Here is a 12960-nt window from a genome sequence, read left to right as displayed (position 1 = left end):
ATTGTTGGCGATATCTAGAACAGCATCCCCATTGTCATCAATTTTTAGACAACATTCCGATGTATTGAACTTCCCGCACACACCCCCTTCTTCAGCCAGTAAATAGTCTAAAGCCAGCCTATTTTGATATATTGCAGCTCTGGTTTGGCGTTGCTGACTGACTATTAATTCCATAGCCCCAGCTGTTTCATTAGTTATGATTTCTACAAGGACTTGGAGTCTGATGATACGATTCAGCATGTAAATTGGGGTTCGATATCCCCAACTTCCATCTTGTGCCCAGGTAGCTGGCCCATATGTTTCTAATATTCGTTCAGGGGGCCATTCCTCATCTTTCTATTTTTGGAATCTTCCAATTAAATCTCTTTTATTTCTTTTGAAGTCTTCATAGACAGGTATTCCTAATTGATCTCCCTCTGGTTCTGGTAAAAGGAAAAACCCTGGTTGAATGATTCTTAATGTACAACTCCCTTTCCAATATGAAGGGAGTCTTGGGTATGCCTTTTTCCCACATATCTAAAATAAGCCATCTGGTGCTTTCTAATAATCACCTTCTTGTTGATTTATATTCTCCCAAAATTTGGATATTTCTGGGATTCCAAAATAAGGATTTTTCCTTGTGTCATTACACTGAAAGAGTCCAATTTCATTATCATATATACAGCCTTTTCCTTTTTTCTGAGCCTAATACCAAGTTGGTTTTTCTGGGACCCACCACGTTGAAGTTTTGTTGCTCACTTTATACCTTTTACAGGGAGTGTTTCCTACTTCATTAAGAAAGTTCTTCCCAGTTCGCCATAGGCATTCTTCCCCTATCACTGTTGAACTTAAAACCCACCCTTCAGGTCGGTTCCCCCCTCTTATATTTGTCCGGTTCCATTTAAGGAGTTCTACCGGGCCTATGCTGCTACCTTTCCATGGCCATTCTTCTGTCATCAAAGCTCCTCCACAGACCCAACAGTTGGTTATGTTAAGTTCTTTACCTATCCTCTCCCCCAATTCCACAAACAGGTTTTTTCCTATCCTTGGGGTTTTTTCCTCTTTTAACTGTTATTTAAGCTTTGCATACAGGTCCTGGCGTGAGGTGAATATAGGGCGAGGTTGCTGTGCTGGCTTTGTATTTTTACTTACCACTTGTTCTTTTACCAAATCTTGGACTGTTCCCCTGGTGGCAGCTGTGAAACAAATCCATTTTTCTCCTTTTGGACAATTACTTCCTAGTCTGTTTCCACTTGTTCCCAAATTTTCTGTAATCTAATATTTTTCCCCTTTATGCATACAAATACCTAATTTGGATGAGTCATAACAGTGACTGTTGATATGGGTATGAGTAATAAGAAAGAAGCCCCGGTGTCTTTCCATGTAGAGCTTTTGGTAGCATTTGTAACATGGTCTTGCTGGTGTCCCGAAAGGGACCAGGATAAGTGACAAAAGAAGGAATAACAGAGGTCCAGCATGGCTTATACTCCCATCTCCCTTGCCTATGAGGTTGCAACCCATAGCAGGTGTATTGGATCTTCTCGGTGGCGAGTACAGTGGCCAACCCGGTCTTGCCCTCTATTTCCTTGTCACTTCCTTTGTAGCTTTTAGGCAAATTTCTTTTGGCACCTATTTTAACTGTTTGTATCTTAGGTATTTCCCATTCAACAGGCACTGGTATTTCCCATCTGCAGAGCAAAGTTATTGCTTTTGTTGCTTATGATTTTGTCTGGATAAGGGGGTTGATATTGTGCTTGACACCTTTTACAACTAGGGTGTCGATGATGTGAAATGCCAGTTTCCCTCCAGATTAATTACTTATATTTGACCTGGCTGGCATGCCCCGTATTAGAATGATTCAAACAGGGTATATGATGTGGCACTGATGGAAGTTGTGATTCTCTCTCTTCTCAATACAAATTACAGGCTAGAATCAGAATATGAGAGTTCCCTGTTTGATACAGTCCCAACCCTTCCTGTTTGAAGTGAGAATATTCTTCTCCAAGATGTCCCAGAATTTGTCCAGGGGTCACTGATATAAATTTGGCTTTTATTTCTCAGTTAGGTGTGATTCTTTGCATATCTCTTGGATTATTTAGATTGTTCTAGTTCGTTGCTACCTGGCCTCCGTTTAAGAATCAATTTGGTGTCACTTGGTTTGGATATTACAGTCCACTCTTCAGGTTCTTTTACAGGTCCTTTGATTCTGCTGGCATGGGTCCACCCTCGTTCCTTGGTCCGGATTGCGGCCTCAGTCGTCAGCAGTACCTGAAAAGGACCCTCTCATTGTGGAGTCAAAGATTGTTCTTTCCATGTTTTTACCAGTACCCATTCTCCTGGGTGGATATTATGAATTTTGAACTCTAAAGTTGTGGTTTGAGGGATCATTCTTTTCAGCCTCAAATTTTCAAGTGTTCTGGCAATTGTGGTGACATATTTTTTTTATACTTGCTTCTCCCACTTCATAAGTGGCTGTTTCATGTTGAATGGTAAGGAAGGGTAATCTGAACATCATCTCATAAGGAGATACTCCCAGGTCTGACCTGGGCTGTGTTTGGACTCTCAACAGAGCCAAAGGTAAGCACTTTACCCATGACATTTGAGTTTCAATTATTAATTTTGTTAAAGTTCTTTTCAAAGTCTGGTTCATTCTTTCTACTCGGCCTGAACTTTGTGGGTGCCAGGGAGTATGTAATTCCCATTTTATTCCCAAGGCTTGAGTTATTTGTTGTAAGACTTTGGATGTAAAATGTGTTCCTCTATCTGAGTCTATTTTATTAACCATTCCATATCTGGGAATAATTTGTTCTAGAAGGGTTTTGCATACTACGTTAGCTGTAGCTCTGGTAGCAGGAACTGCTTCTGCCCAATGCGTTAGATGGTCTACTATTACTAATAGGAACTTCCATCTTTGTACTTGAGGAAGTTCAGTGAAATCTACTTGGATACTTTGGAATGGTCGCAGAGCTAACTCGCGGCCTCCTAATGTTGTTTTTCTCATTATTTTCCTATTCACTCTTTGGCAAGTTATACAGTTCCCAGTTATTTGTTTTGCTACCCCAAAGATTCCAATACACCCATAATTTCTCAGAAAATGATCACACAAAGCTTGAGTGCCCCAATGAGTTTTTTGATGCATATCTTCTAATATTCTCTTAGTGAGTGGCTTATTAAGTAACTGTCTCCCATCAGGGAGTTTCCATTTTCCAGATTGATCCTGTTCTCCCCCTATCTTAAATAATTCTTTCTCTTCTTCTTTACTAAATTTGGGGATTTCTAATTCTCCCCTTTCTGGGGTCAGGATTAACATAATTTGTTTAGTCCCATTTTCTGCTGCATCTTTGGCTTCTTGGTCTGCTAGATTATTCCCTCTTATTTCTGGGGTCATCCCTTTTTGGTGTCCTTTGATATGCACTACAGCTATTTCTTCAGGCAATTTTAATGCCTCTAACACTTCTGAAATCAGGCCTTCATGTATCAGTTCTTTCCTCTTTGAATTTAGTAAACCCCTTTCTTCCCAGATTTTTCCAAAGGTATGTATTACTCTAAAGGCATACTTTGAATCAGTATAGATGGTCCCCTTTTTGTGTGCTAAATGCTCCAGTGCTCTTTTTAGAGCGTATAATTCATAAGATTGCGCTGACCAATTTGAAGGTAGTTTTCCTTTTTCGATGGTCTGCATATTTATCTCATCGACTAAGGCATATTCTGACATTCTTTTTCCTTGCAAGCATCTGGATGAACCATCCACATATATTCTTTCCCCTTCTAAGAGGGTTTGTTCGTCTAGATCTTCCCGAACTTTTGTTTGGTATTGAATAATTTCCAAGCAATCATGTGCCAGGTCATCTTTTGGTTCTCCATAGAGGAATTGGGCCGGATTGAGGCTTTTGCTTGTTTCTATAGTTAGATCATTACTGTCAATCAGAATTGCTTCATATTTTAGTATCCTGGAGTCTGTTAACCATTTTTCAGCTTTTTGATTTAGCACATTTCGGACCGCATGGGGTGTGTATACAATCAGTTTACTTCCAAAGGTGAGCTTACGGCTCTCCTCCACCAAAATAGCAGTAGCTGCTATGGCTTGAATGCATACTGGCCAGCCACGGCTTACTGGGTCCAATAGTTTAGATAAATAAGCTATTGGTCTTCTCACCCCTCCCCATTCCTGGACTAATACACCATGAGCTACTCTATTTTCTGCATTCACATATAAATGAAAGGGCTTTTCTAGTGAGGGTAAGCTTAGGGCTGGTACCGAGGCTAGTTTCAACTTCAGTTTTTCTAATTTATTATCATCATCTTTGGTCCATTGTATATTGTCTCCCCCTGTTAATTTTTCATATAAAAATTTTACTGCTTGTGTATATCCTTCAATCCATAGTCTGCAATATCTCAGTAGCCCCAGCAGTCTCCTAACCTCCTTTTTTGAAGAGGGAGGAGGGAGGGATAAAATCCCTGTAATTCTTTCAGGACTTAGTTTTCAGCTACCTTTGCTTATCAGGTGGCCAAGATATTTTACTTCTGATTCCACAAACTGTAATTTCCTTTTTGATGCCCTTAGTCCCTTTTCCCCAAGAAAATTTAGAAGCTTTATAGTAGCTTCTTTAACTTTAATTTCATCTTCTCCTGATATTAGAAGATCATCTACATATTGGATAATTTGTATTCCTGGGGGAGTGGGGAAGGTTTGTAATATTTCTCCCAAGTCTTGCCCAAATAAATCTGGGGCCTCACAATACTCCTGTGGCAGTTTAGTCCACCTCAATTGGTTCTTTTTCCCTGTGTTTGGATCTTCCCATTCAAAGGCAAAAATATTTCGGCTTTCCTCTGCCAGTGGGCAGGCCCAAAAGGCATCTTTAAGATCCACCACACTAAACCACTGATGTTGAGGTGGAATTTTACTTAAAAGAGTGTAGGGATTAGGAACCATAGGGTAGCAGGCCCGTGTTCTTTTGTTTACTTCTCTTAAATCTTGCACTAATCTATAATTTCCATCAGATTTCTTTACTGGGAGAATAGGGGTATTATGAGGGGATTTACAAGGTTCCAGTGTCCCATCCTTTATTAATTCTTCTATCACTGGTTTTAAGCCTTTTCTCCCTTCTAAAGATATAGGGTACTGACGTACACGAATGGGACATTCTTCTTTTTCAATTGTGACCCTTATGGGGTCAATATCTAGTCCACCCCTATTCCCTTCCCCAGCCCAAACTTCTCTGTTAATTTTTCTTTCATCGTCTTGGCTAAGTTTTAACATTTTGGCCGTCATTCTCCCTTCTTCTGGTATGACCCCAATCCCCAGCTGGATTTGTAAATCCCTTCCTAATAAATTGCTGCCAGCCCCAGGAACTAACAAAACATCCCCTATCCCTATTTTTGTTTCCCCTTCAATAACCACATCTTTAATGACAGGGACCTTAAATCCTTCCCCCTTTGCTCCCGTTACTTTTACCACATCATTACTTACATCACACCCTTTTGGAATATTCATCACACAAGTCCTTTCTGCCCCAGTGTCAACTATAAATTCTAATACTTCCTCTTGGGGGCCTACTTTTAAAGTTATCAAAGGCTCCAGATGGTATTTATCCCCCAAAAAATAGAGCCCATGACTTCCCTATTTCTCTTCTGTGTGTGTCTCTTGAAATATTTTCAGATCCCTCCTCAGGTGGGGGCATTCCCTTTTATAATGCCCCTCTTCCTTGCAATAGAAACAGGCATCCCTGGGTTGTTCTTGGAATCTTGGCTGTGCTGAGGTTTTATTTTTCTCCCTCTCACCATTTCTGAATCTTGAACGTTTAGGAGTAGTACCTGAGGGCTTTTGATTTAGATTTTTTTGGAAGGTACTCTCTCGCATAGTGGCTATCATGATCTTTGCTTCCACTTTGGCTTTTTCTTCATCCCTCCGGACATATATTTTTTTGAGCTTCCCTTACTAGGTCTTGTAATGGTTTCTCATACCAGTCTTCTATTTTTTCCAATTTTTTCCTAATATCTGGCCAGGCATGTGTGACAAAGTTAACTCTTAGCAGGGCTTGCCCTGCTAGGGACTCTGGGTCTATCCCAGAGTATTGTTTCATATTCTTTCGGAGCCTCTCCAGCCACTGTCGGGGTTTCTTCCTTCCCTTGCTGCCCCTCAAAGGCCTTTCTGACATTTTGTCCTCGAGGTGCCCCTTCTTTTATTCCCTTGATTATCAAATTACGATAATCATTCATATGTCCCCTCCCAGCTTCATCATTTTGGTTCCAGTTAGGAGGTGTAATGGGCATTTTCTGATCCCCAGGTGGACCTTGTTGGTTTTCTCTTTCCAAAATTTTTATACCAGTAATTCTAATCATTTCTCTTTCTTCTTGGGAGAATATTGTTTTCATTATTGATTGCATTTCTTCCCAAGTGAAAATGTTGGGACCTAGGAACTGGTCCAACTGTTCAGCTGTACCTATGGGGTCTTCTAATAATCCTTTAATTTCTTTTTTGAAATTCCTAACCTCTGTAGAGGTTAGAGGAGCATTCACAAAGCCGGTTCCCCCTCCTCCCATAGGTACTTCTCTTAATGGAAATAAATGAATTTCTCGGCTTCCCTCTGTTTGTTTAGCAATGGAGGGATTGTTGGGCTGCCTCTGAGCCTTAATGGCACCTCTTGTATTCTGGTATGGTGCTCCTTCGTTAAGAAGAGGGTTTATTTGGGAAGAAAGCACCGAACTCCCCTGGGGAAGAGGGGCAGATTCAGAGTCCGGCGCTGAAGCCGAATATGCTGCGGTGCAGAGAGTGGGGGTGGGGTGTGGCAGTGAAGCCAAATACTCTGGAGCACAGGAGGCGGGGACCGGCACTAAAGCCGGGTTTCTCAAGGCAGGAGAGGTGGGGGCTGAAGCCGGGACGTGTGACGTTCCTCTTGATTCAATTGAGGCTGCTGGGATTCCCGAGATATATGGGAAGGGTGGGATCCCCAGCATGGGCAGGGGCAGGGCTCCCCCCCCCGCTCCCTTGGGGCGGGAGAGCTGCCGGGGGAAGGACCCCCGGAGCCGGCGGAGGGGGGGCTACCGGGGGAGAGGCCCCCGGAGCCGGGGGGAGGGGGGCAGCTTCTGATCCTGGCGGCGGGGGAAGCCCCGGAGCCAGGGGGAGGAGGGGTGCAGCTTCTGGTGCTGGAGGCGGGGGCAATACTTCTAAAGGGTCCCACCCTTTTTTCTCTTCTGTTTGCTTTTCCTTTGGGGTTTCTGATATTTTAAAGACTTTGGTTCCCAGAGGTTTTGTAATTCCTGTCCAGCAAGAAGCATATTCTCCCTCCTCAGGGTGAGATGGCTCTTTTGAATTTACAAATACATTTAGAGCCTGGCAAATCCATGCCTCATCAGACCCATATTTTGGCCAGTACACATGATCAGATCTGATTTCCTTTTTTACCCACTCTTTCATGCAGAATTGAATCATTTTTACTTTATCTTTTCCTTTTGTGGAAGGATCAGTTTCCCAGTTCGCGAGTTTGACCCCAAGGGGACTGTCTTGGGGTATCTCCTCTGGCACTCTTGAACTTATTTTACTAGGTAGTTGTCCCATTTTTCCAGTTCTCTATTCCAACTTACTCAAAATACCAATTTATCCCCCCCCCTTTGAAATACTAATTCATTTCTTTAAAACACCAATCTTCACTGCTGTAAAGTACTACCTACTCTTTCACAGTACAAAAAACAAAAAACAAAAAATTTATTACAGCCCACCTCCCCAAAAACAAAGTTAACTTCTAATTACACAGTCTTTCATTCACACATTCACTCCTTTTTAATATTTGTTCACTCACTCATTCCTACTCACAACAGAATAATAAGGTACCTCTTTCAAGTCACTTGTTAGTATCCACCCATGGGTATGAAATAATCCTTAGGATTCTGGGTGCTCTTGGATTTCCCTCAACCCAGCACTGTTAGCATCCAACCCCAACTCCTCTTGGGGTACTTTTAGATCCTGGGTGCTCTTGGAGTTTTCCTCAACCCAGCACTGCTAGCATCCAACCCCAACTTCTCTTGGGGTACTTTTAGACCCTGGGTGCTCTTGGAGTTTTCCTCAACCCAGCATATGGGGGGGGGTAGCTCCCACTTTGCAACCCCTTCCCTGGGACCCCGTCCCAGTCACCCCCGGGAGATTCTTTCACTCCTCTTATCTCTCGCTTCGTCTCCTCGCTGGCCGCTGTTCTCGCGAACAAGACGGAACCGCAGCACTCAGAGACTGCCACACTCGCTTCGCAGATCTGGGGGCAACCAGTCCGCGTCTCATTCACACACACTCATCTCCTGTAACCACCCCCTTTTTGTTTGGACAATACTTACCAATCCTGTTGCTTTTCCAGTGTCTGTGGGATTTTTGTCGAGAGCGCTCTCTTTTATTTGCTTTATTTTTGTGTCTTTCTTGTCCTCCGGGTGTTGCCCTGCAGCCACCAAACCGCGCCAGAGGATGCTAAGCAAGGGTCCTGCCAATTTGGGCAGGAGGCGCCTTACCCTTTGCTTCTTGAATCCTCCCACGCTTTTCGGAGGCGAGGTGTAGCTCCCGGGCGAGGCCCCAATTGTGAAAAACGAGGTTCACTCTCCTGTTAGAATTTAAAGAGTTTAATATAAAGACAATAAGAGACACATAAAATAAAGCAAAGGGATAACGGCCAGGTGCCTTGGCGCTCTGCCAAGAGCACACCTGATGCCCGAGGTGAGTCCTTTTTATACCATTTTTACTGTCTGTTCTCTATTCATATTAAAACTTTTCTAGGAATTGATCTGCATGGCCACTCCTTGGTTCCGCCTTTTTAGAGCATGCGTAGTCTTCGGCCTTGTGGTTTTATTTCTTTTGATTCTTGGGGTTGGGCCTGCTAGGTAAGAGTCGATGGTAGGGTGGATCTCTTAATTCCTCAGACAGTCAGGGCTGATTGCAGCTTTGGGCCTCTTTGCCCCCCGGGCAGAGCGGTGATAACGGCTCTCGGACTCTCCTGGCCGCCTGTTCTCCGGGCGGAGTAGCCTTTGGGCCCTTTTGTTCTCTGGACAAAGTGTTGATTAGCAGCTCCTTGGGCCTCATCTTCTGCTCGCTTGGAGGTTATCTTACTTGCTCACACTTGCTAACATTCTTGCTAAAACGAGAGAAAACTACATCCACACAGCAAAAAGCATTTCTAACATTATATAATATCTACTTTAATACTTTGCGAGAAGCCAATACTATAATACATGTTTATAACACCTGGGAGCAAAGGGTCTTCATCATCTTCATCGTTAGGACTATCTCTGGGAGCATCTCTAGGGACTGAGGTTTTCTCCTTTCCCGTTTGGAGCAAAAGTCCTCATCTGGTTCATCTCTCCCTGTCCAAACTTCTCATGAAATTACAGCTGCGTCAGCATCTGCCTATCTCAGCGCAGGTGCTTTTGCTTACGAGTTGAACACTCCACCCCCCATATCTTCATGAAATTACAACAGGATACTCTGATATATCATAGCTTCACAACAGAATTTCAGCTTTAAGCATCTCCTCTCTCTCTTCCCTCAGGTTTTCAGCTCTTCACAGCAGTAAAAGGGTTAATCTCACCTCAGCCTTGCAGCTTTGCAGCTGGAATGTTGAATTTTTCTTATCGAAGTGGAGAGGGGGGAGAGCCGAGCCGCTCCGGCTGCCCACGGCACGGCAGTGGGGGGATTCCACGGCTGGAACAGGTCCATTGGCTCCAGGATGGCCGTGGCCTGGCCCGGCCTGGCCCAAGCAGGGCCTGGCCAGGCCTGCTGGCCCCCCACACGGGGCCTGCAGCCACCTGTCCCAGCACCGGAAACGAGAGAGAGCTTGGAGGGGGAGTTTACCTATTCTTAAATGTGGATCACAGAGGTGGTCACAACTTTAAGTGGCTTAGAGAATTGTCCATATTCAAACTGGCCAGCTGATAGGTTCTATCAGGTCCCAGAGGAAACTGTAAGCACCCCTTAGCAAGGACATCCATTCCGGGACTATGCTTGCTAACCTATGACATTCTCCACCCCTTGCCTCTGTGAAGACACAATTAAGAATTATTATCAAAATTACATTCAACTACTACCATATTCCACCCCTAGATAGTTCAATACAATTACAATATAAGTTTCTCACTATCATGCTACTTAACTTATGACTTAATATTTGCTTTGCCCAGTATTCCTCCTAATTAATCATTATCTCACAGTTCTCATCAATTGCCCGCATTCTCCACCATTTTGTCCCGGGTTGGGTTTGTAACCGGGCAGAAACACTAAATTGCTGTTTCTGCCCGGTTACAAACCCAACCCGCGACAAGATCCTTTGTAACCCATTGGCCCTTACCCTTGGACACCCACCCCTGTATCCCTATAAGAGCTAGCCCCCTGCCTCTGTGAGGGCAGAGCGAGTTTGTCCCTGGCCTCCCCTTCGCCGGACTAATAAAGCTACTTCGTGCGGAACAGCTATACGGGCCTCTCGTCTCTCTCTCCCTGGTCTGGCTTGGAGGCTGCCCTGCAGAGCTGAGCTGAAATCATGAGCTGACAATCACTAAAGAGCTGACAGCCTCTGCACGGGCCCTCCAGCTAGCAGCTGAGGGAAGGCACTGGTCCTTGGGAAGACGATCTCTTTCGGGACCATCTCTCCGGACCGGTCACAGCTTCCTTGGTCAGAGCTACTGACCCCACACCAGCTGCCATAACCGGCGCCCGAACAGCCATTGGACCCCGGACTTCCAATGGACTCCTGGCTTGAGCTGTGTCTTGAGCACGCCAAGACAGAACCAGCCATTCGTGTGCTGATCTTCTGAAAAAAGGACCTACGTTGTAGCAGGGCCTTTTAGAAGGGGACAGTTCGAGACCCTCGTCTCTCATCTGGGACAGAAGTCCCTGGGGATCAAACTGCCAGACCCCCCCCCCCAGCTGACTTCTTTTTGGACTTCAACAGGAGCCAGCCTCACCAGAAGACGGGATTTGTAAGTTTAAAATCGGAGCTCTCCTCTCTTTCTTGAGCACAACACTTTTTAAGTCCTTTTTGGTTTTGTTTTTTTTTTCTTTTTCTCTTTTTTTCTGCTGAGGGAGGAACTTAAATGTGAAATAGGCAAGCTAAACCCAGCCTTTTCCAATCTGAGAGAGACCGATACTCCTTTCTTCTAACCTTTCTCTTAAAATCCGACTTTAAATTCTCTAAAGGTGTTTTTCCTAAGAAAAACTTTAAATCTTTCGTTAATTGGATATCTCAAAATTTTCCTGATGCCACCACAGACTCTGTCCTCTCAGATCCGTTCTGGGACAAAGTGGGGAAGAAACTCTATTCCTTTCAGGCAATGGGAAACCTCTCTGTTTCCATATTCATTCCTTTATTTCAATTAATGGTTAATACGTGTCGTGCAGCAAAAACCCCTCAGCCAAACCCATCCTCTGTCCTTCCCCCCTCCCTTTCCCCCTCTCTGCCTCGGGCAATGGCCAGTCAGAGCGCGGAACCCGCCTGTCCCCTCAGCCGTAGCCAGGCTGGGGCACCGGCCACCCCACTACCCTACCCCGATCCCCTATTTCCAGCAGTTCTCCCATACCCAACCCCCCCCTCTAGCCCCCTGGGTCCCGCTGTCACTCCCCAGGCAGCACACACGAGACCCACCCCAAACCCATGCCCCGTCTCTGAGCCCCCCCAGCCCAATCTCCCTATGGCCCTGGTATTTCGCAATCCTTCGTGCGCGACACCACCCCCCCCCGCCTCGCACCGGCTCGCGGTGCCTGATTCCACGCCCCACCCTGCCCCCACTGCATCCCTGCTCCCCACTCCCGCCGCGTCCCTGCTCCCCGCGGCAGCCCCGTCCCAGCAAGCCTCTCCGCCACTCTTGCCCCTCCCCGCACCCACGGAGAAGGCATCGTACAACGCGACAGCAGCCCCGCGCGATCCCATGCCCGCACTGTGGGGCACAGAGCAAACGCCATGCCTCCCGCCAGCGTCTGCCCCTCTTGCTGCTGGCGGGATGCAGCTATTGCGTAAAAAAGAAGCCATGCCGCTGCCCCAGACTGCCACGCATTGAGCAGAATCTCCCCCCCCCCCCCCCCCCCCCCCCCCCCCCGCTCTCTCCCCACCGCCAAGAGCCCCGCCACCCTGGCAAACACTGGCAGACCCGCCCCTCCCCAACCATGGGTTCTTGCACAATCTCCACTTCCTCCACTCCTGCCCTAAAGCCCACCGCCCCCCCCACACCCTCTTACAGCCCATGCCGACTCCCCACACAGTTGCGAAGCCGGCACCAGTGGAAACTCGACCCCCCCTAAAACGACCTGCTGCTGCTGAACAGCCTCTCCACCCCCATGCTGCCACAATATACCCCCTTCCCATCCCTCAAAACACCCCCGACTCCCCGCCACTCCCGCCCTGGCTAAAGCAAAGCTGGCATTGCAAAAATGCCACGCTACGCCCCCTGTAGCCCAGCCCCGCCCTGAAACAGCCAACTCCTCATTTTCAGACGAAAGTAGCAGCATCTCTGATTCTGAATCTGAGCACCGCTGGGCGTACACACGCAGGGAGGCTAACCGGGAGGGAGATTGCGAGTTAGCCCAGAAAATCTCAGCCTTCCCAGTCATTATAGGGAAAGGGAGGAGGGGTGGACCATCAACTACAAAAACATGGGAACCTATCCCATACAAAGAAGTCAAAGAGCTTTGCAAGGCAGCAAAAGAACATGGGAAAGGGTCACATTTCTTTAGAAACTTATTGGAAGCCACCTTCTCCGCCTATACATTAGTACCACATGATATTAAAAACATTATTAACTGCATCCTTTCCCCTGCCAAATATATGTTATGGGAAAGGCAATGGAAAAGACATTTTAAAACACTGTCTGATACTTATGCTAAAGATGCAAACCAGACAGATTGGACAATAGAACAACTGGCTGGAGGAGGTGATCTCCAGAAACCCTCAGATCAAGCTACAAACTTATCTGAAGTAGCATTACAAGACATAGGTATTGCAGCAAAGATGTCGCTGCTCC

This window comes from Corvus moneduloides, chromosome W (genome assembly GCF_009650955.1).
Source record: "Corvus moneduloides isolate bCorMon1 chromosome W, bCorMon1.pri, whole genome shotgun sequence".
Classification (NCBI taxonomy): domain Eukaryota; kingdom Metazoa; phylum Chordata; class Aves; order Passeriformes; family Corvidae; genus Corvus; species Corvus moneduloides.
Note: the sequence above shows the minus strand (reverse complement) of the source record.